The sequence below is a fragment of the Dromiciops gliroides genome, chromosome 2 (genome assembly GCF_019393635.1).
Source record: "Dromiciops gliroides isolate mDroGli1 chromosome 2, mDroGli1.pri, whole genome shotgun sequence".
Taxonomy (NCBI): Eukaryota; Metazoa; Chordata; class Mammalia; order Microbiotheria; family Microbiotheriidae; genus Dromiciops; species Dromiciops gliroides.
Window position 1 is genome coordinate 394959750 of NC_057862.1, and position 9629 is coordinate 394969378.

The window sequence follows — 9629 nt, forward strand, 5'->3', positions numbered from 1 at the left end:
TCAGAGGAATGAAGGTAACGAGTGTCTGGAATAGACAGTACTCTGCCTCCTGGGGACAGAGAATGAAGGAGAGAGGAAGACACTCTGAACAAGGTCCATAGAGGAGTTCCTGGGAGTCAAGGACACAGATACAGAGAGACCAATTCTTACTCTAGCTAGTCCAGACCCCTGTGTGGGACTAGGGGGAGAAGATCCCAAAGATACAGTGTTTATTGAAATGTATGTTCAGCAACTTCTCCAATATGGCTTAAAAGAAGAAAAAAAGAAAATCTCCCTCGAATTATTGGAAGGTTGAGATAGGGAAGAGAGTTGTGATTTCCTTGGTATAGGGAATTCCTAGGTGGGGAAACTCCCTCTACCATTACAAATCAGCACCTTTTATATAATTTATAGTCTTTTTTCTTTTTCTTTCTTTCTTTTTTTTTTTTTGTGAGGCAATTGGGGTTAAGTCACCTGCGCAGGGTCACACAGCTAGTAAGTGTGTGTTAAGTGTCTGAGGCCGGATTTGAACTCAGGTACTCCTGACTCCAGGGCCGGTGCTCTATCCACTGCGCCACCTAGCTGCCCCTAATTTATAGTCTTAAGAGAGTAGCCTGGGGCAGCTAGATGGCGCAGTGGATAGAGCACCGGCCCTGGATTCAGGAGTACCTGAGTTCAAATCCGGCCTCAGACACTTGACACTTACTAGCTGTGTGACCCTGCGCAGGTGACTTAACCCCAATTGCCTCACAAAAAAAAAAAAAAAAGAGAGTAGCCTAGAGCATTGAGAGACTAAATGACTTGGTCAGGGTCACACAGCCAGGATGTACCTGAGGTGAGATTTGAACTCAAACCTTCCTGGTTTTCAGATTTCTCTATCCACTAAATGAGGCTGCCACTAATCACACTAATGTACTGCTGGTAGAGCAGCAGTCTGGAAGAAATTTGTTTTAGACCAACACCACACAAGATGAATTCCAAATGGATACATGATTTAGGTATAAAAGGTTACATCATAAACAAATTAGAGGAATAAGGAAGAAATTACCTTTCTGATCTATGGATAGCCAAATAGTTCATGACCAGACAAGGAATAGAGAGGATCAGAGGAGATAAAATGGAATTTTGATTGCATAAAATGTACCACAAACAAGATCAATACATCCAAAATTAGAAGGGAAATTGGAAACTAGGGGGAAAAATCTTTGCAGCAAGTTTCTCAGATAAAGGTCTCATTTCCAAGTTATATAAAGAATTGATTCAAATTTATAAGAAGAAGAGCCATTCTCCAATTGATAAACCGTCAAGGGATATGAACAGGCAATTTTCAAAGGAAGAAATTCAAACTATTAATAGCTATATGAAAATATTCTCCAAATCACAAATAATTAGAAAAATGTAAATTTAAGCAACTCCAAGGTTCCAAATCACACCCATTAGATTGGCAAAGTTGGAGGAGGAAAAAATGGAAAAATGACAAAGGCAGGAGGTCCTGTAAGAAAACAGGCACACTAATATACTATTGGTAGAACTGTGAATTGGTTCAGAAATACTGAAAAGTAATTTGGAATCATGACTCAAAAATCATTAAACTGTGTAACCTCTTTGACCCAGTTATGTGACTAATGGCTTATACTTCAAAAAGATCAAAGAGGATCAAAGAAAGAGGAAAAGGACTCATACATGTAAAAACATAACAGCTCTTTGTGTGGTGGCAAAGAACTAGAAACTGAGGTGGTCCCCATCAGTTAGAGAATAGTCAAACAAATAATGGTATGTGAAGGTAATGCAATTATATTGTGCCCTAAGAAATGATGAAAGGGATGGTTTCAGAGAAACCTGAAAAAATATGTATTAACTGATGTAGAGTGGGTTGACCAGAACCAGAATAATTTATACAATAACAATGTAGTGAGCAATCCTGATTGTATAGGACAAATGATGAGGCCCTCTCCCCTTGGCCCGTATTCCTTTACGATTCATATAATTATCCATGGCAGCCAGTCATCATTCAGGTGGTCTCCCATGTTTTTAAGTTGGAATAATCTTTGGCTTTTTTCCTTTTCTCTCATAAGAGATAGGGTGGAGTAATGGACAGAGGATTTTACAGTCTAGGCTCTGCCTTTGGTGGAGAGAGTCCCCACATTGACACAGAGGCTTAAGGTATGGCAGGTTGTCATCTCTTTTACATCTCTTATCTAATCACTTAACCAACTTTGGGTAAATGTAAGTTCTTTCTGAGCCAGGACTCTTTTTCCTCCTACAGTGCCTAGCACATGGATGCTTAATAAATTAGCTTCAATGAAATAAGCTTATAATTTATGTAAGGCACCATGTTGGGCCCTGGGAGATACAAAGGCAAAAAGCAAAAATTTCCTTCCCTTAAAGTATTTACAGTCTACTAGGAGGAAACAACAAACAGAGAAATATATAGAAAATAAGTAGAAAGTCATTTTTGAAGTAAGCAATAAAGAGGTGACAGGGAGGGTTCAGAAAAAAATTCGTATAGGAGATAGCACTTGAGTTAAGCCTCTGGTGGGCTGGGGATTCCAGGAGACAGAGGTGAAAAGGCAGAGCACTGAAGACATTTTAGCTTATTCTAAGGCCCAGAGGTAGGAGCTGGGTACGTAGGAAAAACACTAAACAGATGAGTTTCTCTAGAATGTCGAGTGCTAGAGGGAGAACAGAGTTTACTGTAAAATTGAATTGAGTCCTGTTAAGGCCACATCTCCTGCACCTCTCCTTTCATCTCTATGCCAATTACCACCCACACCAGTCCAGACCTTCATCACCAGCTGCCTGAATGACTGTTGTTGTTCAGTCGTTTTCAGTCATGTCTGACTTTTTGTGACCCCATTTTGGGTTTTCTTGGCAAAGATACTAGAGTGGTTTGACATTTCCTTCTCTAGTTCATTTGACAGATAAGAAAACTGAGGCAAACAAGGTTAAGTGACTGGCCCAGGGTCACACAGCTAGAAAGTGTCTGAGGACAGATTTGAACTCAGGGAGATGAGTCTTCCTAACTCTAAGCCCAGCACTCTATCCACTGTACCACCTACCTGCCCTGGATTATAGCAACAGTCTTTTTTTTTTTTTGTGGGGCAATGGGGGTTAAGTGACTTGCTCAGAGTCACACAGCTAGTAAGTGTCAAGTGTCTGAGGCCGGATTTGAACTCAGGTCCTCCTGAATCCAGGGCCAGTGCTCTATCCACTGTACCACCTAACTGCCCCAACAGTCATTTTTAATAAGTCTTCTCCATCTCCATTTTTTAGCCTCTTCAGTGAATCCTGCAAATATATCAATGCCAGAAAATATCTTTCATATGGATAGAGATGGTCATGTTTCTCCTCAGAAAACTTCAACATTGTCTAGTCGCCTCCTAAATAAAGGTCAAACTCCTTTTGTCTGGCATTTGGAGCCTTCCAAAACCATGTAGCACCTTATCTTTCCAACTTCATCTCATATGAATTCCTCCCTTCCATGTGGTCTACACTCTAGCCAGACTGAAGTATTTTCTGGCCCAGCTGTGTCTTTGCTCACATTGTTCCCTGAATTCCTTTCCTTGACATTTCTACCCCTCCCTGTTAACTTGGAAAAGAACCCTTACTGCCCTCAGTCTCAGTTCCTCATTCACAAAATTAGAGGGTTAAATTATTTCCAAGGGCCTTTCAAGTCTAACTCTCAAGTGAGTAGGTAGACATTAAACTGATTATAAAATTCGTAAATGGGGCTTTTGTGGGGAGACATTTTTTCTAGAGGCTAGGTGGATTAAGAGAAAGAGTACAGGGCCTGGAGTTAGGAAGACCTGAGTTCAAATCTAGCCTCAGACACTAGTTGTGTGACCCTGGGCAAATCATTTAACCTCTTTCTGCCTCAGTTTCCTCAATTGTTAAATGGGAATCATAATAGCACTTACCTTCCAGGGTTATTGTAAAAATCAAATAAGATAATATTTGTAAAGCACTTAGCACACTGCCTGGGACATAGTAGGTGCTTAATAAATGCTTATTCCCTTCTTCCTCTCCCTCAGAGGCTGAATTCAGTGGTTCCCCTAACTCTGGGAGTTGAAGACATGTGTGAGGTGGAAAGGCTGAATAGAGTGATAGAATCTGGAATGAACCCATCTCAGTTTTCTAAGGACTTTTATGTGATATCAACTTTCATGCTCAATATTACATTGGCATTGATGGGAGGCTGAGATTCATGCACCACTTGGCAGGTGATCACAATCTTTTCCTTTTTCACAGATGTGTTTACAGCTAGTGAGCTCTCTACAATGCAAATGCCATCCTTGTTTTCCTTTTCATACTGGGCCATGCCTGGTAGGTTATAGTTCTCCAGCCAGGAAACCTCCACACCACTGGGGTAAAACCTCTTCAGGAAGGTGATGTTCATTAGGGTGTTGGAGATTGAGTATTGGACACACTCACCCCAGTGGGAACTAATCCAATACAAAGAGAAGCTTTGCCTTATCCAAGATCCTTTTTCATCTTTTGAAGGTGGTAGGATTGAGGATGGGTTTTATATGAGTCACTTTGAAGTGAAGGTGTGGATTAATTTTTCCTTCTCTTATTTTTGAATGGGGTCAAATTCAAGGAAAGAATTTTTGAATACTCAGGAAGGCCCAGAGTTATGACCCACACTCTAAAGTGAATGAAGCAATAATGCAAAGTACAAAGTACTTATGGAGGCAGAAGAACCAAAACTCTGTTATGAGACAGGTGATCTGTGTTACCCTGGGCAAGGTACAGCCTCTCAGAACCTCAGATTTGTCCTCTGTAAAATAAGAGAGTTAGACCAGGTCATCTTTAATATTCCTTCCAATGCTTTCTCATAGTCATACAATTTTAGAGGTAGATGTGACCTTAAAGATCATAGAGTCCAGCTGCCTCTTCTTGCAGCAGAGAAAACTGAACTTGTGGGAGTATGGGGAAACAGTGCCCTCAGCATCTTTGTCTGGTGACATCCTTTCTTTCCTGGACACACACTAGAAACATCTTATTGGCTTCCTTATTGTTTGTTCATTCTGTCTTATCAAAGGCTGGGGGATCCAGGAGAGGTGGCTAAGAGTTTTATCCTTTCTCTTATGTGTTTATTTGTCATCCTTGCACAGGGGCTATGCTAATCTTCTCTGTATCATTCCAATTTTAGTATATGTGCTGCCAAAGCGAGCACTTATATGTTTATTTGATTGAATAAGTTGAGACTTATTCAGTTTATAATTTTCTTGCAAATATAATGGGAAACTGGCCAGTGGTTCCTGTCCTTATGAGCATGCACAGAGTGCTAGTGATGTAATTTTCCATATGGCTAGCAGACTGGAACCGGTTACACAATGTCTTTGGATGCTCCAAATCTCTTCCAAGGCACTCCCATTACATATCATCACAACCCTCCCAGAAGCAGGGTCTCCAACTTCTACCTTGACAGGAATTGTATCAATGTCCCTCTACATGCATTTATGAGGACTAGACTCAGCTGCCAGTCCCCTGTTACATAAAACAGAAATCCATCTCTTCTTCCCAGAAGTCCAAAATCAGATGTCACCTCATCCAGGAAGGTTTCCCTGATTCTCCAAATGAGAATTAATCTATCCCTCCCCCGATTTCTCATTCCAGTTTGCTCTCTTCCTTGTATTTCTTCTAATTTATAGTATGATTAAGGAAGCGAGGTGACACAGTGGATAGAGCATTGGACCTGGAATCAGGAAGACCTGAGCTTAAATCTGGTCTCAGACACTTCCTAGCTGTGTGACCCTGGGTAAATTACTTAATCTTATTTGCCTCAGTTTGCTTATAGGTAAAATGAGCTTGAGAAGAAATGGAAAACCACTCTAGTATGTCAAGAAACCCCCAAATACACTCATGAAGAGTCAGAAACAACTGAACAACAACAAATAATAGGATTAATATCCATTAATCCTCTAGCAGACAGTGAAGTTCCTGAGGCCAGGAAATAGATAGTTTTTCCATCTTATCCCCAGTGGTTAGTTTTGTACCTTGCACATTTTTTTGGTCCTCTCAGAGTCTGGGATGTCATGAGTATGGGGAAGTCCTGGGTTGGAAACTCCTTTCACCAATACTGATCAACAAATTAACTGTAATATTAAGTCTTAGAGAGTTGCCTGGGGCTAAGCCACTTGTTTAGGGTCAAATATGTATCAAAAACAAGACCTGAACCCAAGTCTTTCTCTCTCCAAGGCTAACACTCTACCTCTCCTCTTTGCATACAAGTGCCTTATGTTTGTTGAATTGATGAGTAGGAAGAAGACAAGGATGTTATTGTAGGTATCATCTCACTCATTAACTGTGAGACTTTAGATAAGTCCCTTTCCCTCTCTGGGTCTCAGCTTCTTCCTCTGTAAAATTAGGAGATGGGACTAAAAGGTCTCTAAGTTCCCCATCTGCCCTGACATCCTGTGTTCCAGCAACTTAACAGTGTAAGCATTCACGAATCTATAGGATGGAGCATTATTATGGGTCAGACTAAAGACCCTAGAGCCCAGACTAGCCGTAGGCATAGACCATGTAGCTGGCTACCAACACTATATAATTGGAGAACTGCTAAGGTCCCCCTGGCTTAAGCTATTTCCCCTGATGAAAGCCTGAAATCCTACCATTAGATTTACTAATAAATTAAACAGGAAAGGCCAACATTTCCTTTCAGCAGGTAACTGAGTATAAATGATTCAGTCCTATTAGCACATCTGAATTGATTAGCTTATCAGATAACTTGCCTTCCCTTGGCAGGGGACAGAGGACTGGGAGATTTTGATGAGCTATGAGGAGTAGAGAAGGTCTGGGTGTGCACCACAATGGGAGGGCTAGGGAGGAAGGGAACAAGCTGAGTGGTCCAGAGAGAGGGACAGAGGAGACACCTAAAACCATCTTCCCCCAACTCCCTCACCTTGGAGAGAATGAGAGAGGTCACTTGTACTGTGAAGGGGCTATTTTGTCCTGCCACATTTCACCTCAAAGATGATATGGGAATGGTGGATAAAGCACCAGCCCTGGATACAGGAGGACCTGAGTTCAAATCCAGCCTCAGACACTTGACACTTACTAGCCATGTGACCCTGGGCAAGTCACTTAACCCTTATTGCCCTGAAAAAAAAAAAAGATGATATGGGAGTGTATATCACTGGCCACAGGGGACACCATCATGATGCTGGTCATGAGGACCATGAATGCTGGAGCCAGCAGGAGTGATATTGGGGACAAAGGTGGTCTTCATGGTAGGGATCATATACTTGTCTTTAAACCAAGTCAGGATGATATCTCCAGGGTAGAATCCAGAAGAGGTACAGGTGTAAGCTATCATCTGCCCAGGTGTATATGGCTGAGAAGGGCTCTGAGGGAAAGGCTGCCCAAAGAGAGCTCTCCTGCAGAGCCTACAGGGGCAGAGAGTTCTGGGGACAGTCCCTTTCCTGACCGCACAGGCTGGCATAGTAGAGCTGTGGGCACAGTGATATTCCTTTATGTCTCAGAAGTAGTAGAAAGGCAACTACTAGCCCAGTCAGGAGAGATTTGACTTCAAATCCTGGCTCTGACACTTATTAGCAGCATGACCCTAGACAACTCACTTAACTTTTGGGCCTTACTTTCCCCATCTTTCAAATGGGGATAATGATTCTTGAAATAATTACCACCCCTCCCCCACCCCCACCCCCACACCCCTGCCATGAAGGATGTGGCTACAAAGAAAGTTCTCCCTTACACAACCTTAAAGAGCTATATGGTTGTGATTTATTATGATTATTATTGGCAACGCTTTCTGAGCCCTTCCCTATTCCCTCAGTCATTCCTGCTTCAGAAGTGAAATGAAAATATTCTTAATGGCATAAAATCCTATTTTCCAGAGCCTGTGGGGATTTATTTTGTGATGAGTCAAGTCCTCCAAGTTACAGACATAGAGCCTCCAGATGACACGGCTCCAAACATACACTCACAAGCACTTGGCTATTTACCAGGAGTTACATTCACATCCAGACTCGGGGTCCATTACCTTCTCCCAGAGCATTCTCTTTTTCTGTGCAGAGACTCCTGGGGGCTCAGGGCTAGGCCCATTAGATATTTACATCTGCCAGTGTCTGTTCATCACAGCTCCCAAAAGGTTGACACCACACTGAACCCTGGAACCCTATACGGGCCACATAGACGGGAATTGCTTGACTTTGCTTGGCCATAGAATTCCTGCCATTCCCCCCATTCTCCTCACCCCCGCACCAAGTAGGCGCCCAACAAGTATCCCTCCTCCTACACTGATTCCCCAGGGTCCTACCCCTAACTCTGCATGTTCTTAGACTGGCTCATTTTCCATTTTCTGTCACTACTTTTTGACTTTACTCATTCAAAAGCCACTTTGCTCTCTATCACAGACACAGGCAGGGTCCAGACTGTGCCATCACACTATTCATGGTCAATCACCAGCATCAAAGGAATGTATTCTTTTTAAAAATATGCCTGGAGGATAAGTCAAGAGCTGCTCAAGCACTGAATTTTCTCTGCACCTCTATCTGCCTCTTCCCAGGATACACAGCCTTGACACTGAAGGGATGTCACTTGCAAGCCTAAATTAAGGTGCATAAATGTTGTGTCCCCACTCAGTAAAATCTTAGCCATCCTTCAGGTTCACATGGCCCTGCTCAGATGTTATATTCTCCAGGAAATTTTCCCTGATCACTCCAGAGGAAGTGTTTTCCAAACTCCTCTGAACAATCGTGGTGCTGTATTATTACTTTAATTAATTTAATTAATATAAAAATTAATTCTTATATTATTTGGCATTAATATGATGAGCATCTAGGAGCGGGGCCCAACAGATTGCCTAAGGAGAGGCCATCTGAGGGGAGATGGGGGGAAGAGAGGGAACATATGAGCTAAAATTAAGGCTTAGAAAGACTTGGAAAAATGGATTGTTTATCCAATATTCATATCCAATGTTATATGGATAGTTTAATAGAGACTCAAAGAATATGTGTCAAAATCTTCTGCACTCAATGCCGAATTGTATAAAACAAGTAATTGCAGTAAAAGGAAGACATGTCACATATTAAATATTTTCGAAGATGTAAAAAACTTAATGTACATGACTAAACTTAATTATTAAAAACTCAGGGGCAGCTAGGTGGCGCAGTGGATAGAGTACCGGCCCTGGAGTCAGGAGGACCTGAGTTCAAATTTGGCCTAGCTGTGTGACTCTAGGCAAGTCACTTAACCCCAATTGCCTTACAAAAAAAAAAAAAGAAAGAAAGAAAAACACATTTCTATGCTATAATAAGGTTTATAAACTTTTTTCCTCATAGCAACCCATGAGGAAGGTAGTACAACAGATGATAATATCTGTATTACCAGCCTCATGGGGTCATTTTTCACTCTAACACAATGGACTTTGTATTTGCTCTTATTTTTGTGCTTTCTGTATTCTGCCTTGTATTATTTATTATTTCTTAGGATCATGTATTACAGATAAAGATGGCCTTGTAATTCCTCTAGTCACATGCCTTCATTTTACAGATGAGGAAACTAAGGCACACATAGGTTATGTGACTTGCCCAAGGTCACACAAATAGTACATGGTGGAGCTGGGATTCAAACCCAGGTCTTCTGACTCTAAATTGAGTGTCTTTTCCATGTACCTTTCCCTGTGG

General features: G+C 41.7%; 1 non-coding gene across 1 annotated transcript; it reads right to left on the reverse strand.

Moving 5' to 3' along the window:
- Positions 1-5046: 5046 nt before the first annotated feature.
- LOC122744882 lies at positions 5047-5155 on the reverse strand. Its single transcript, XR_006355219.1, has one exon. It is a non-coding gene; the product is annotated as a U6 spliceosomal RNA (small nuclear RNA).
- Between the last annotated feature and the right edge of the window lie 4474 nt (positions 5156-9629).